The sequence below is a fragment of the Chrysemys picta genome, chromosome 2, assembly GCF_011386835.1.
Source record: "Chrysemys picta bellii isolate R12L10 chromosome 2, ASM1138683v2, whole genome shotgun sequence".
Lineage (NCBI taxonomy): Eukaryota > Metazoa > Chordata > Testudines > Emydidae > Chrysemys > Chrysemys picta.
The window spans coordinates 201,819,565-201,833,832 of record NC_088792.1 but is presented as its reverse complement, the minus strand read 5'-3'; the positions used below and the strand labels follow the sequence as shown (position 1 = coordinate 201,833,832).

Sequence of the window (14,268 nt, the reverse complement as noted above, 5' to 3'; positions counted from 1 at the left end):
GGATTATCTTGATCTTTAGATGTTAATTATTGCTTATAGAAACATGCATGGTGTGGTTTGTTTTGTGTGAAAGAAATTGCCTAGAAGTTTTGAGTATTAGTAGAGTTTTATTGTCTATAATAGTACATTTTTAAATTAATTCTAAAATGTGGATATCAATAGCAGTTTGTTTTGGATACAATGAAGACTGAATAATTTTTTCTGTCATTGGTTAAAAGCTTATGAGTTGTTCCTATTGTCAGTATTGCCAAAGCAGTCATTTACTATAGGGTGTCTTCAGGCTGTTCAAGCCAGTTTAACTTGCAGGTGGAAATGCATGGAGGGGGAAAATACTTGTTTCTTTAATATATTACTAACACACTCTGGTGTGTGGTTTTGTTGCCTCTGATAAATCTAGTGCTTTGAAGGTTCAATATTAAATAAATAAATAATCAGACATCTTGTAGAGTTACAATTTAACATAGAACTCAGTTGCTGAGAAAGCTGCAACTGCAGGGTACGCCCACATACTGTATGATTGTTCACTTGGTGGATATGAGTTACTGAAAATGACAAAGTCCTTTTTGAAATGGAATTTGAGGTTGACTTAAATAGTCTTTGATTTATGTTTGAGTTCTGAAGTTTATTTCACTCACTTTAGCATTTGATTTCTTCTTTGGTTTTTCATTTATTTTTCTTTAATATTGCCCCTTAATAATTTGTATAAAATAAATTAATACACAGCATCCTTTGCGAGTCTTCATAAGTGAATCTCTTTTTCCATGTCTTAAAGTGGGCTAAAGTGTGGCATTTTTACTTTTGTTTATCTTCAGACTTGTTCTATATTTTTTCTCTGTCTCTCTCTCAGTCAGTCACACACAGTATATGTCTACATTAATAAGGATAAAAGTGCAAATTTGAGTAATTGTTGACTCTACAAAGCCTTACATATTAGCAAACCTGGCTCACTGGCAGGTTCAACTGGAAATTTTGGTTGGAATAACTAATATATGTTAATTTCCATATGGGCTCTAAATCTACTTTGATTTTAAGAAAAGTTAAGGAGTGCAGGACAATTTATTGTTTTTAGATTAAACTGTCTTTTAGAAAGAAACATTTGAAATGGTGTGACATAGCTGTATAAAAATAAGAATTGTACTCAAAAAATAAAGAAGAAAACGAATGCTGATTTAGAGGGAAAGCAAATACATTTTTTGTTTTTCCTTGATTTAGTACTTTTAACATATCTACATTTTAGCTAGGTAATTCCTTTTATAATTTTAATATGGTTCTGCTTCCAGGGAATTATGTGAGTAAGACTGAGGCCTGGTCTACATTATAGAGTTAGGTCGATGTAAGGCAGTTTATATCGACCTAACTCTGTAAACATCTAGACTAACATGTAGCTCCCACTGATGTAACTCACCCACTGCACTGACTTAATAATTCCATCACCATGAGAGATGCAGCACTTAGGTCGATGTAGTGTAGTCACTGCATTGCTTGCATCAACTTGCTGCCTTTCAGAAGCTGTCCCACAATGCCCTACACTGACAGTTAAATCGGTGCAAGCGCTCCTGGTGAGGAGACACACCACTGACACGAGGAGCATAGCGTGAACATGCAAAAGCTACTGCAGTGGCTGTACGTCGACGTAACTTAGGTTGACTTAATTTTGTAACGTAGACTTGCTCTGAGATTGAAAAATCCATGCTTTTGGGCTTGATTCTACTGTAACATAAGTCAAAAGGAGTTTTGTCATTGACCTCAGTGGAAGAAGGATAAGGTCCAAAGTTTGTAACTTGGAGTAAAATAATGTTTTCTACTGGCATAGCATTTGACCCATTTTTTAAATAAGGACTGATATTAAAACAAGTACTGTACCATGGAGGATATTCAATTATACATCTTCTGTTAAGTTTTAGTAATTCTGTAATTAACATTAGAAATATGGAATATGGCCTTTTGAACCAGGAAAGCCAATCTAAATATTTGATAAATCAATAAATCATGGATATATTCTATCGGGTCCACTTAAAACTGCACAAAGAAAAAAAATCACTAAACTCAGTGTTTGGTCAGGTGTTACATTTGCAGTGTAATATGTTACTTTATCACATTTGAGAAGATGACTCTTTTTTTAATGATGGAAATGCTAGTCAAGTTTTTACTAGTATGGATGTTATAATAGTTAATATATATAAATAATATTTACTTTATTTCTTTTAATTTCTGAAGATACGGGTTAAACCTTGGTCCAATCGAAATTAATCGGAGTTCTGCCTTTGATTTCAATCAGGCAAGGATTTCAATCAGTATATTTTAAATTTATTAGCACAATAAAAGAAGTCTCAGTAATCACTAAAAACTTACCAAACATTTTTAGATATTTATCAATGTCTAGTCTTTGATATACATTTTTTTTCTAGTGTAATATGAATTTCAAATAAATTACATGTAAAATGTGATGAAAGGACTGTACTGTCCGGATGGCACAACAGGGCCAAAACTTTTTGGAGAATAGTTTAGGTATATTTATGATACACTGGATATACTTGGATATGCTTATTTAAATTACATGAATTAATCGTGGTTCTAATTTTGAAAACTGTCTTCATAAAAGAAGTGCATTGAAAACAAATTTATTTTCTCAGATTGAAATCTTGGCCCCATTGGAAGTCAGTGACAAAAATTCCATTGACTTTTATGGGGCCAGGATTTCATCTTCAGACAAAGGACTAGCATGAGGTGGGGGTGGGGTGGTTGGGGCTTTTTTGTTTTATTTTGTTTTGTTTTTTAATCTACATGTTGTTAAGAGATTTCTCTTTTATTTATCTGTTAAAATAACTGCAGAAGATCTAACCTCACTAGTGCTGTAAACATTCTTTTAATTTTAAAGAGTAAATTGCTTTGTAATATCTTTAAATTCCTCAGTGTACCTCCATAGTATTTTTGCAGAAATATATAATTTTCCATGTTAAAATGTTTAATTTTGCTTAGTGAAGTTGTCTTAAGGTTTTTGTTTGCTTGCTAATTTATCTCCAATTTCCTATTTTAGTGTTGTCTTTCATTAATTTTGATTAAAATCGTGAGGCTATACATATACGTTACTAAATGTTCACATATTTTTACCAAAAAAATTACCTTGGGCTGACGGACAGCATTCAATAACACATTGCTTCATTATTGTAATCTGTAGGTATATTTTTGCATAACTTTATGAATATTAATAATATATTTTGACTATTATATTTTTGCAGGACTTTACATAATCAAAGAAAAGGAAGAAACTGTCAAAATATTTACTTAATGTATATATTATATGTTCAGTTTTTTTACAGCTGCATTAAATGAGTCTAATACTATTATTCTTATACTGCTGTTAAGTATAGCATCTGCACAGGGATTTTACAGCTGAAGTAGAAACATCTGTGGTGTATTTAGGAGAGGATTTTTATTTTATTTTTTGGCAAAGTGTTGACTGATATTTGTTAAAGTTAACAGGAATTGACTTGTGCCATTTTAAATCCTGTATTGATGTTTTTTTTTTGCCCTTTGTGAAGCAGAGTGAACATATTAAGGGCATATTATGCTACTAGCTGTGGAAAAAACATGATGTATTATATAAGCATGTATTTGTTAAAGACTATTGAACTTCAATGAAATATTTGAATGTAATAGGCACTACAAACTTGCTTGCCACAAGTTGCCTTTTTCCTTTGCTTTCCTTAGATCTTTAAAGTAGTTTTAAGCTCTTTTTCTAAATATATACACTTGTTTCTATTCCACAGAATGTTTAACTCAACTCTAGGTATGCATATAACAGGTAGTGGAGAAACTGTGTATAGTAATTATAACTGAGTGGTCAAGTGTTTCCTGATGTTACTTTAGTAGCTAATCAGACTGAATCACTGATTAATGTAGAAAACATGTAAACATTAATGATGGTGCTATTTAGCAAATTCCTATGTTAGGGCTCTCAAAAGAATGTTTTCCTCACTTTTTAAAAATTTCTAATACTGTTAGAGATATGAAGCACTTTGTTAAACCTTTTTTAAGCAGAAAATTGTTCTTTCTCTCTAAAGAGAAATGTGATGAATTTAGAATGCTAGTCTAAAATACAGTTTTAGAACACGTAGTTGTGTAATGATCTGTAAACTGCTCTCAAATGCAGTCCTTTAAAAGCAAACTATTAATGAAGATATTGACAGTAAAAATATTTAAAATTATCTGTATTTTTAGTGTATTGCACTTTACTTGGATATTGTAGTTTGAGGTTTTCACAGCATCATTTCAGTTTTTCCCCTAAAAATCAACATTGTATGTTGATACCTTTTAAAAAAAACAGGAAAATATTTGTGGTCAAGTTTAAAAATTACATAGACATTCTTTAGGCGTTTTATCATATCATTTAAAACAGTGCTAGTAAACCTTATTCAGAGCTAGTATAGTCTAGCAATTGTTGACAGACACAATATATGTAACAAGTATTGAACTCATTTTGCTTGAGTAAAGAGTGTAGAATTAGGCCCAGGTGTAGCAAAAGTTGTATCCCAAATAAGTACCTAAATAAAAAATGAAAACCACTATATAAATAAGTCCATAAATGGTTAAAAAAAATTGGTGTCACTCGGTTAGTTAACACCCTAATTGGCCTCAGAATGTTTATTTTTTCCTGTAACTCATGCTTGATCTAACCCCCAAAGGAATGGTGTAATAATACCATCTTATATATGTGGTTTTTTTAATATGGTTTGTAGTATTTTCATGTTCTTTAGGTATGAGAAAATGTACCACACTAAAAGATCAAAATAGATGGAAAAAATATGTGAATATTGGCAAACATGGCTTGGTTTGAGTTTGCTTTGTTACCTCTCTTAATAACTTTACTTTAGGGATTTATTTACTATTTTTGATGGAGGTAAAAAGTCTTATAATTACCTCTGAGCATCACATTATAAGTACTGCAGCAGTACCAAGTCAACATTTAAAAACCTAGTTGCTCTTTAAAGTTAAAGAATGATATCTTTTGGGTTTCTTCAGATTCTAAGATCTAGACTGAAACTTTAACAATACATTGTTTTTGTTTTTTTCTTAAATGTATTATTTCTCAAATATGGAAAGAAAGTGCCTTGGATTAACGCTTCCAAAACTAGAGGAGGAGGATATTGAAAAGGGACACTTAGGATGTGGAAAAATAATATACATATGAATGCAATTGGTAACAACTTTTTTTTTCTTTTGCACAAAAGTGAACATTGTGAGGAGAACTGGGATGGAAATAAAGTGGATATTTGGAAAAAAGTAGCAATGATGTAACAGCATGAGATTTCTTTGTGATTCCAATAGCACTTGTTTTGTGATACAGACTAACAATTAATTAGTAACTGACACTGAAGTTGGATTTCTGGTGCTTCCTTTCCTCTAGTACATGTATGCATACAGATTTAGTGTAGATGTGTCTGGTTTCCATTAGCTTAATACACTGAGTCTTAGTTGCTCTAATTAGTTGATGTATAAGGACACTGAGTGGGCATGTCACATGTATGAGAGCAAGTACATACTTTAATTTTTTTTGTTACTTACTGCTTATTGTAATATTGTTAGGTGGTCATCAGTACTTTGGGAGAGAATCAAAAGAAATGTTAGCATATTGTTTTTAATACAAAATTAAACAAGGATAGTTTATTTGCAAGGCCATATTGAAAATGAAAGCCTTGAATGTTACAGTCGTAGTGCACCAGTAATATCCAAATCTGATTTTATTTTTTTAAATGTTCATTGCTTGATGAAGATTCCATTTTTATAGATCAAGGCACCTGAGCATTAAAATTTAACTTGACTATAATATATAGTTCCCTTAATGAATCCCAAGCTTTCTTGTTTACAAATAAATTTCCCTTATTTAAATGCTTTTCTTTCCTTTAAGATGAAGGCATTATTTATATTATGTTCAAGCTTGGAAAAGTAAACCTGATCTTGGGTTGATTTAGATACTATGCAGAATGGAAATAAAGCAATACATTTCGTCTCCCCTCCAGCCTCATTGAAATTATTCAGAAGAGTTAATACAGCACATTCATTACAGTTAAAGTCTCCAGGCCACAACAGCTAGCAATTGTTATTTTAAAAAAATAACATTTTTCTGCTGAAGGAGAGAAATGGCAAACTACTTAGGCCCCCAATGGTTTGCCTGGGTAAAGCTCTGGCAGGGAGCCGTAGACAAACACAGGCATCATCTCTCAGTGGAGTCACAATTAGTGAGAGGAGAGAGAAGAGTTGGGCAGGGAGGGGTAGAGTTTGATATAGGTTTTGAATTCCATGTTTGGTTTTGGCATCTTCCCCATCTCAATATTGTGAAAAGTAAATACAGCTTTGAATTATTATAATACAAAAAAGATCAACCTTCCCCTCTTGTCTTCCCATCTATTTATACTATTTTTATGCAGCTTTCCAGCATAAGATGAGAAATATTCATCCCAAAAAGTATTTGAGTATATTATTAACAGAAACCATAGAGGGAAAAGTGTCTTTTCAGCCTTAACTTACAGGGTTGTCACTGTGATGCTAAAACAATGAATGCATTGAATTATTTAACTAAACATCATTCTGTTTAAATTATAGATCCTGATAGTCCAAATATTGAAATAATATTTACAGTTTGTCCTCCTTGCCTTATACATCATCACTCTGATGCAGTTTTACAATTTTAACTATCTAGCTGAAAGGATATTTCATAGTAGTGCCTTTTATTACCATGGACTAATGTAGTTCTATTAAACATGCTACTGGTGTAGTCTACTGAAATTACCTGACATTAGTTTTGTTTTTGTTCCTCTGTTTACAGCCTGTTTTCTAAGAGTCAGGCAAATACCCAACAACATACCCTAGATTAAAAATAGCTGACTTGATCAGGTTATATTTTCTTGTAAAATGTTAGTTGAGAAAACTATATGAAATAATGCAGTAGCACAGTCAGTATTTGGGGGTTAAAATATTTTTATTTGTAGAACTAAAATTCTGGGTAGGGGGCATGGTGGGAGAAATGATGAAAAATGAATTTAGGTAGAGGTGGATGGTTTTCCCAAAGAACAAAAACAGTTCCATCACCAGCTCTATCTTTACAGCATTTTCTGTCATGTGACTTTGCTCAGAATCTACCCTAATTTTAAGCTATATTTACATATAAATAGGCATTATGGGCTGAATTTTGCTCATTCAGGACAGTGGGTGTATTTTTCCATTGACTTGAGTGGGACTAGCAGAGGACACTATGGATGAGAATAGGACAGGGCTCTCTTAATATGAACATTCTGCCCTCCATTGACCTGTGGCTGTACCTTAAGTAATGTAAGGACCATTCAGTAGCTGGCAGCTACCAGAGTTCTTCCTTCAGCTTAGATGACCAGGTTCTATCTTCTGCAAGCAGTGATGTACTGAGAAGAAGTGGTTAGCCTGTCCATAGTCAAGGCTAACTTTTATCCCTTTTGTAACTTTAAGGAAGAATGGGATGGGGAAAATCCTCATGCATTCAGTTTTAGGATTAAATTACACTGAAATCTAGAAAAGCTTGAATAAATTACTCTTTTTGTAATTAAAACAATATTTTTCTTGAAAATTTTGCAAGATATCTAATTTTTTGTGTCCCTTTGTCTGCAAATGAAAATGAATTTTCATAAAATTTGGAACATAAATAGACTTTACTTGCTACCTAAGGGTAGCATCACTAACAGCCCTGATTTTATGAATCTTGGGAATAATCGGTTATATGAACTATTTTTATCCCTCAATCAGCAAGATACCAGTGTATGTACTTGAGCAGTGAGCAAAGCAAGATTATAACAGGCACATCATTACATTTGTTATTGTTTGTTATTAGCGTGCTCATTGAACAATTAATAAATTAGCTTATGCATCTTACTTAATGTAATTTTGAGATGTTCAATTTTATGAGTTGTTCAATGTTATGAATTTCTCAAACTCCAATTACTTGATTTTTTTTTAAAAAGAGTTCTACTGTAATCCAAATGCAGTACTCAGGTACAGTCCCACAGTGATAAATGCTTTATAAATGTCGCTAGATTGGATACGTTTTGACTTTTGCAATGTGCAGTTTTCATAAATAGTAAATAATTAAGAAATTTCCATTACTTGAAAACTAAACTAGAGTCTCCCTCACTAAAACTGACAGAGAAGAGAAAAACCTGGTGGAATGTATTCTACAATCACTAAAGCAAGATGTGTTGCTTTGAGTGATGTATTGCTTATGTGCAATTGTGCTTTTTTCTACTGCTCTCTTTGGGTACAATCCCATGCCCATAGAAGTCAATGGGAGGCTCTGACTTCAATGGGTGATAAATCAGGCCTTAAGAGATTTACACACATGGGCCCCAATCCTGCAATTAATAATGCACAATTGGACCAGAGCCCTGCCCCTGTGTGTAGCCCTGTTGTAGCCCACATATCTGCAGAGGTGCTGCCCGGAGCCCCTGGAGGCTGTGTGGTGCAGGGTGCCAATCCCTGGCTAGCGGCACTCAAGGGAGTGCATCCAGGAGCCACAACTGGGTGCTGTAGGCAGGGGCTGCTGCTGCCGCCCCTCCTTCCCCCTTCCCTCCCACCCCCCCAAATCTCTGCCCAGGAGACTGTCCTGGCTGCAGAAAAATCCCCTGGTGGCCGCATTTGAGAAACATTGGTTTAGGGACACACGGAACATGGGATTGCATCCCTGACCATTTTGGCTAATAGCCCACCGATGGATGTTTCACATAACAATTTCAAACTAACTGGGGGATTATGGATGTTAGTTTCTAATCACTATTATCTTGATCATTCTGGTCACACCTTTAATTTAATAATCTGCAGACTACTCCATCCCATTTATTTAAAATTTAGAACTTAATTTTTACCTTTACAAAAGGAAAAATAATTAAAAACACTTAGGAAACAAAAATTTTGTTTCAGAAAGCAGTGAAAGGTTCTAAAATAACAACAGTATACTTACCTATCATGTTACTTATAAGACCCAAGCACCTAAGAGCAAGAAAATGAATAGTTAATGGCCATTTAAATCTGTCCACATAGTAAGCTTATTATTATCAATTACAAAGAAACAAATGTATAGTCATCTCTCCAAAACAGCTTTAATTCTGAACCATGAGTTATTTTTTAGAACTTGGTGAGATTTTAACCTCTTCTTGAAATGGTTCTGAATATTGTCTTTGATACACTTACGCAAAACTTTGTTCAGCTCTCGTTCAGCTTCACCCATAGCTGATGTCCATTGTCAGCAATGGGTCATCTTTCTAGTGTTGATGAGGCCTCCGTTGATGGGTGAATTACTATATTATGAACAGAAGACGACAGAAGAGTTGGGAAATAAAGAACAGGATGAACCAGCTGAGGAGCAGAGATTCTGTTTTTCATGTAAAAATACTTAGTAATTAAAACAAAAGGAAAAACAGATAATATGTAGGGTGAAATTTATATAGATTTTCCCTCTCCCCCCCAAGTTTCCAAGCAGCTCTTTACAGAAACCTAAACAGGACTTTAGGAACATGTATACTATAAATACATTGTCTTTTAGTTTTATTTATATTATAAATAGGTATTTAAACTAGCCATTGTTAATTGGTTGATTTCTGTACTTTCAAATCTGCTCATTGTTACTTACATTTTTTGGAAATTAGTCTCCTCTAACGTTGGAGAAGGCCATTGCTAATAACCCTTATTCTTTTTAGAGAAATATGATGTTTAAAAATACCATGATGTCACAATTTTTTCTCTTGCGTTCCTGTTGTTCTGTCACTTGAAAAAAATGTTTTGAACTTTTTGATCTCCCTTGGGGAAATGCTGCAAGCAGCGGAACATGTGTTATTTTTATGTCAGTTTAGGTCTTAAATGATTCAGAACATGTGGTTTGTGGGAAAGAATACTGTAGATTGACAAAAGGAGCAGAAATAAGGAAGGGGTTGCTGGTTGAGAACTCCTCTGCTCACTATTAAAATATTTTTGAAATTTGCTTTTCTCCATTGTTTTCTCTCCTCTGTTTATCTATGTCCCTTCTGCCTGTGCTCTGCTAAATGACCTATGTGCTGTGATGAAAGCTCAAGCAAATCAGTTTCACTTTCTCAAAGCTTTTTCACAGTATGGAGAATTAGAAAGCTGTAAAACACTTTTGAGGGATCTCTCTGTATAAAACAGATCCACTCCCAAAAATTGGCTCACTGCCACATTAAAACTGCAACAAGAAATGGTGAAGACGAAGAAAAGTTAAATATATTTGTATGTTATGGTGAGTGAGGAGGAATTTTGTATTGCTGGCAAAGAAATATGATATCCACTAAATACTCTCAGGTTACCTGGATTGAATTGAAAAATGGCAAACTAGTTAATTTCACTCAGAGAGTAGATCAGCAAGGGCCTTTCTGCCTGAACTGGGTGCGTGTGGCGGGGGGGAGGGGAGCTCTGACTCTGAAGGATCCCGTTGTGGAAAAGGGGTCACTAACCTGGGATCCATCTCAAGGTTTGAAATGGCCCCCTGACCTTCCCCATTCCTAGGGTCACCTTTCTGTCCTCTTACTCACACCAACCTAACAGCTGTCTGCCTCCTCTATGGCCTTCTAGGCAAAAGAGCTGGAACTAGGAGTGCTGGGGGTGCTGCCACACCCGCTGACTTGAAGTGGTTTCCATTATAACCAGGGGTTTACAGTTTGTTTCAATGGTTCTCAGCACCCCCACTATACAAAGGTTGCCAATCCCTGTTCTAGAGGCTTTTAAAGTATACTCAATCATATCAGTGGGGTCTCTGAAAGAAGAAAGGCTTGAAAGACAATCACCTGGGAGATAGTGCTTAGGAAGCTATGCACTATAGCTGTTCAGAAGTGCTGAGCATCTGCCACTTACATTGGTTTAATTGGAGTTGTGGGTGCATCACACCTCTGAAAATACTGTCCTATGTGTTGGAAGCTAGACCCACAAAATTAGTAAGTACTTCGGAAAATTTGGTTCTTAGTATATTAGTTCACTGTTAGGGATCTCCCAAACATCTGGACTAGTTTATAGGAGTGAAGAGAAGAAATTATTTTTTCCCTTTTTATTTTTTCTTTGAAATCTAGTGTACCAGTGAATCAATTAGTTTCACTCACTTCTGATTTAAAATTAGATTTTAGAATTTGAGAGTTATACAGACTTCAACTTTAGAGTGTTCCTTTTGAAGTTTTCAATGGAAGTCTCAGAGCTGGCATGCCCTTTATATCTGTATCTTTCTATTGGTAAAGAGATGACTTACTTCAGTTGCTGTCTGGGTAGAACTCTATGTAATTGTCTGGATTGGAATAGAAGATCTCAAAGCAAGAAAATACACAGGCAAGGAAAATTTCCGTCAATAGAGAGTCTGGTACATCTTACTACTCTAGGATTTGATTTTTTTTCCTTTTATTTTTTCCAGCAACAAGTATATTAAATAGAAAAGAAAAATGGAGCTTGACAGTGGATTTTAGAAAAAATAGAATGAATTTGATGACATATCTCATCCGATCATACTTATTTGGGGCATCATCTAATTAAAGGTACCCCATCCTTTTTTGGTTGTGTAATAATTAGGAGTGGTATGCTGCTTATATCATAAATATTAGCAAATGCCATAGCTAATACCAATCTTAGCTCATGTTTGTACCATAAATATTAATAAATTACATAGATAATGTTATGACTTTGACCTGCTCTGGTACCATCCAAATTTGACAGGTTCTTAGTTTTCCCATGACCTTGGTCATCTTTTTTTTAAAGAGCTTGGAATTCTTATAATTTGGTGTTGTTTTTATATTACACATGGGTTTTTAGGCTTCCAAACACCCAATAGAAATTTTAAAAAAAATTAATTCAGGATGATTTTATGGAATCAGGAGACAGGCCACAGCTCTGGTTGTCAGTGAGAGTGCTGGGGGAGTTCCATGCTCTTACTGCTGTCGGGAGTGCTGGTTTGCTTTGAGCACTCTTTGTTTGCTGTACTTATTGACTGAGTGAACTCAGACAATGCGTTCTATTTTTTGGCTGTTTTTCCCAATGTTGTTTGGGTGGGTTCTTGCTGGTAGTTGGTGAAATAGATGCCAAAACATGAGGGCATTGTTTTAACCAACTGAAAGTCTAACTCATTTACGCTCTTACCAGGTGTGTACATTTCCCGGTGTTTACATTATGTAAATAGTATCTCCTTCTCCTCTTTCCTACACCATATCTTTTTCCTGAGTATTTTTTCATTTTTTTTAAAACAGTGTGTCAGATGCTGAGTCATCTTGCTCATTTGGGCTGAGAATGGGTGAGGGGAGTACTTAGATTATAGCCAAACCAAGATTCTTGGAAAGACCAAGACTCAGGGGAAATCCTTCAGTCCCTGACAAAAAGGTGCAAAATATTAACTTTACTATTTTTGGTTTTGGGTTTGAAGTCTGGTCTGTGGAGTATGGTTGAGAGATGGAAGTGCAAATATATCTGTTTTATTCTTGCTTCTCCAGAATGGAAATATTGCTCTATTAGCAGCAGCTATTCCTAAACTAAGCATTAATGTGATCTTTAAATAACACAGGGTTAGTTTAGCATCTTTTTAAAATAGGTCACTTATTAACCTTTATGGGCTACAAAATACAGCATGCCACAGGTCTAGTTGTGCAGATTTTGTATAACAGAAAACTGTTCTTTGTAGACCTTACTATATAACTACAGGCTGAAAAGACCTATTACTGTGGAGACCATCAAGCCTGTCCCTCTGTATTGGTATGGTATGTCACCCAACAGAAGACATATTAGATATATACGAACACTACATATATGGTCAGTTAGCCATAAAAGAAAAAGATATTTCTACATACCATGTTACAGCCTATAAACCAGTATAATACTGCACTTGTGGATATTGGGTGAGGATAAAGCTTCATTAAATGGCACACTGGGACATTCATCTTGATTTTTTTTTTTAATAGACTAACCAACTATATCTCAGCTCCAGCTTTTGTGAAAGTTCATTCTCCTGCACCAGTGAGAGATGCCCTGTAGGTCAACCATTTCAGTATTCCGGCAGAACAGGGGTAGGCAACCTATGGCATGCATGCCAAAGGTGGCACATGAGCTAATTTTCAGTGGCACTCACACTGCCCGGGTCCTGGTCACCGGTCCGGGGGGGCTCTGCATTTCATTTAATTTTAAATGAAGCTTCTTAAACATTTTAAAATCCTTATTTACTTTACATACAACAATAGTTTAGTTATATATTATATATAAGAGACCTTCTAAAAACGTTAAAATGTATTACTGGCACCTGAAATCTTAAATTAGCGTGAATAAATGAAGGCTCGGCAGACCACTTCTGAAAGGTTGCCGACCCCTGCGGTAGAACATAGCTGCTGTTAGAGGGCATATAATACCAGCCTGTTCTTACCCAAGAGCATTTAATACTTCTGTTTTCATGAGCTGGGAAAATGTATTATGGAACATTTATATCTCCATGTATTCTTTTAGTGCAGGCTGATACCTGACAGTAAATGATTGCCTGTGGCTAGAAGGAAAATTATTCTCAATGAGAGTTTCAAACAATTTTTAAAGTGTGTTTTATGCACACATAAAAGCAGTATAACTTTGGGAAGTCCCACAAGTCATAGACCATTGTAGGAAACACAGAGTTTAATATCAGTTAGAGATATCTGAGAGTCAAATTCATAAAGTTTAACCAGGCAAATATGCTCTTTAGAAAATGAATTAAGAGAAAATATGACCTGTTTTAACATTTGGCCTTGATACAGACTTGTATAGCTTTGGAGTTGAAGTTTTCACCTTCCGTCTGTTACTAACAATGATAAAATGTGACTTCTAATATCTGTGTTCATGTTAGCTTCATCTTTAGATGATTTCTTATCTTGTCCATCATTGAATACTGAGAGGAAGTAGAAACTTACATTTCATCCACTTTAATTCTGATTGACTATCCTAAAAAGACTGATCGAGAACTATCTCCATCTTCACAAAGCACAGTGTCTTATTTGAATGCTTGAATAATGAAAATTTATTTTATTGATGCATATTAAGCATTTCTCTGCATCTAACAGTATATTTTTGTTTTTTGTTTTCAGTCTGATGATTTTGTCATTCCAACTCTGAGTTGCCATAATCACCGCTCTAAAATCTGGTGTATTGCATTGGCATAAGCAAACTAGGCCAATTATCTTTCCACAGCATGTAAAGAAACATTTTTGTAAAAATTAGATTTATATTTATTAAAAGTAAATATATTTACTTGTA

The 14,268-nt window shown here is 34.6% G+C and overlaps 1 protein-coding gene across 3 annotated transcripts in view; it reads left to right on the top strand.

The window, feature by feature from the left end:
- Nucleotides 1–14,268, top strand: part of GNAL (G protein subunit alpha L) — a 325,131-nt gene that overhangs the window by 127,542 nt on the left and 183,321 nt on the right. The window lies entirely within an intron of this gene.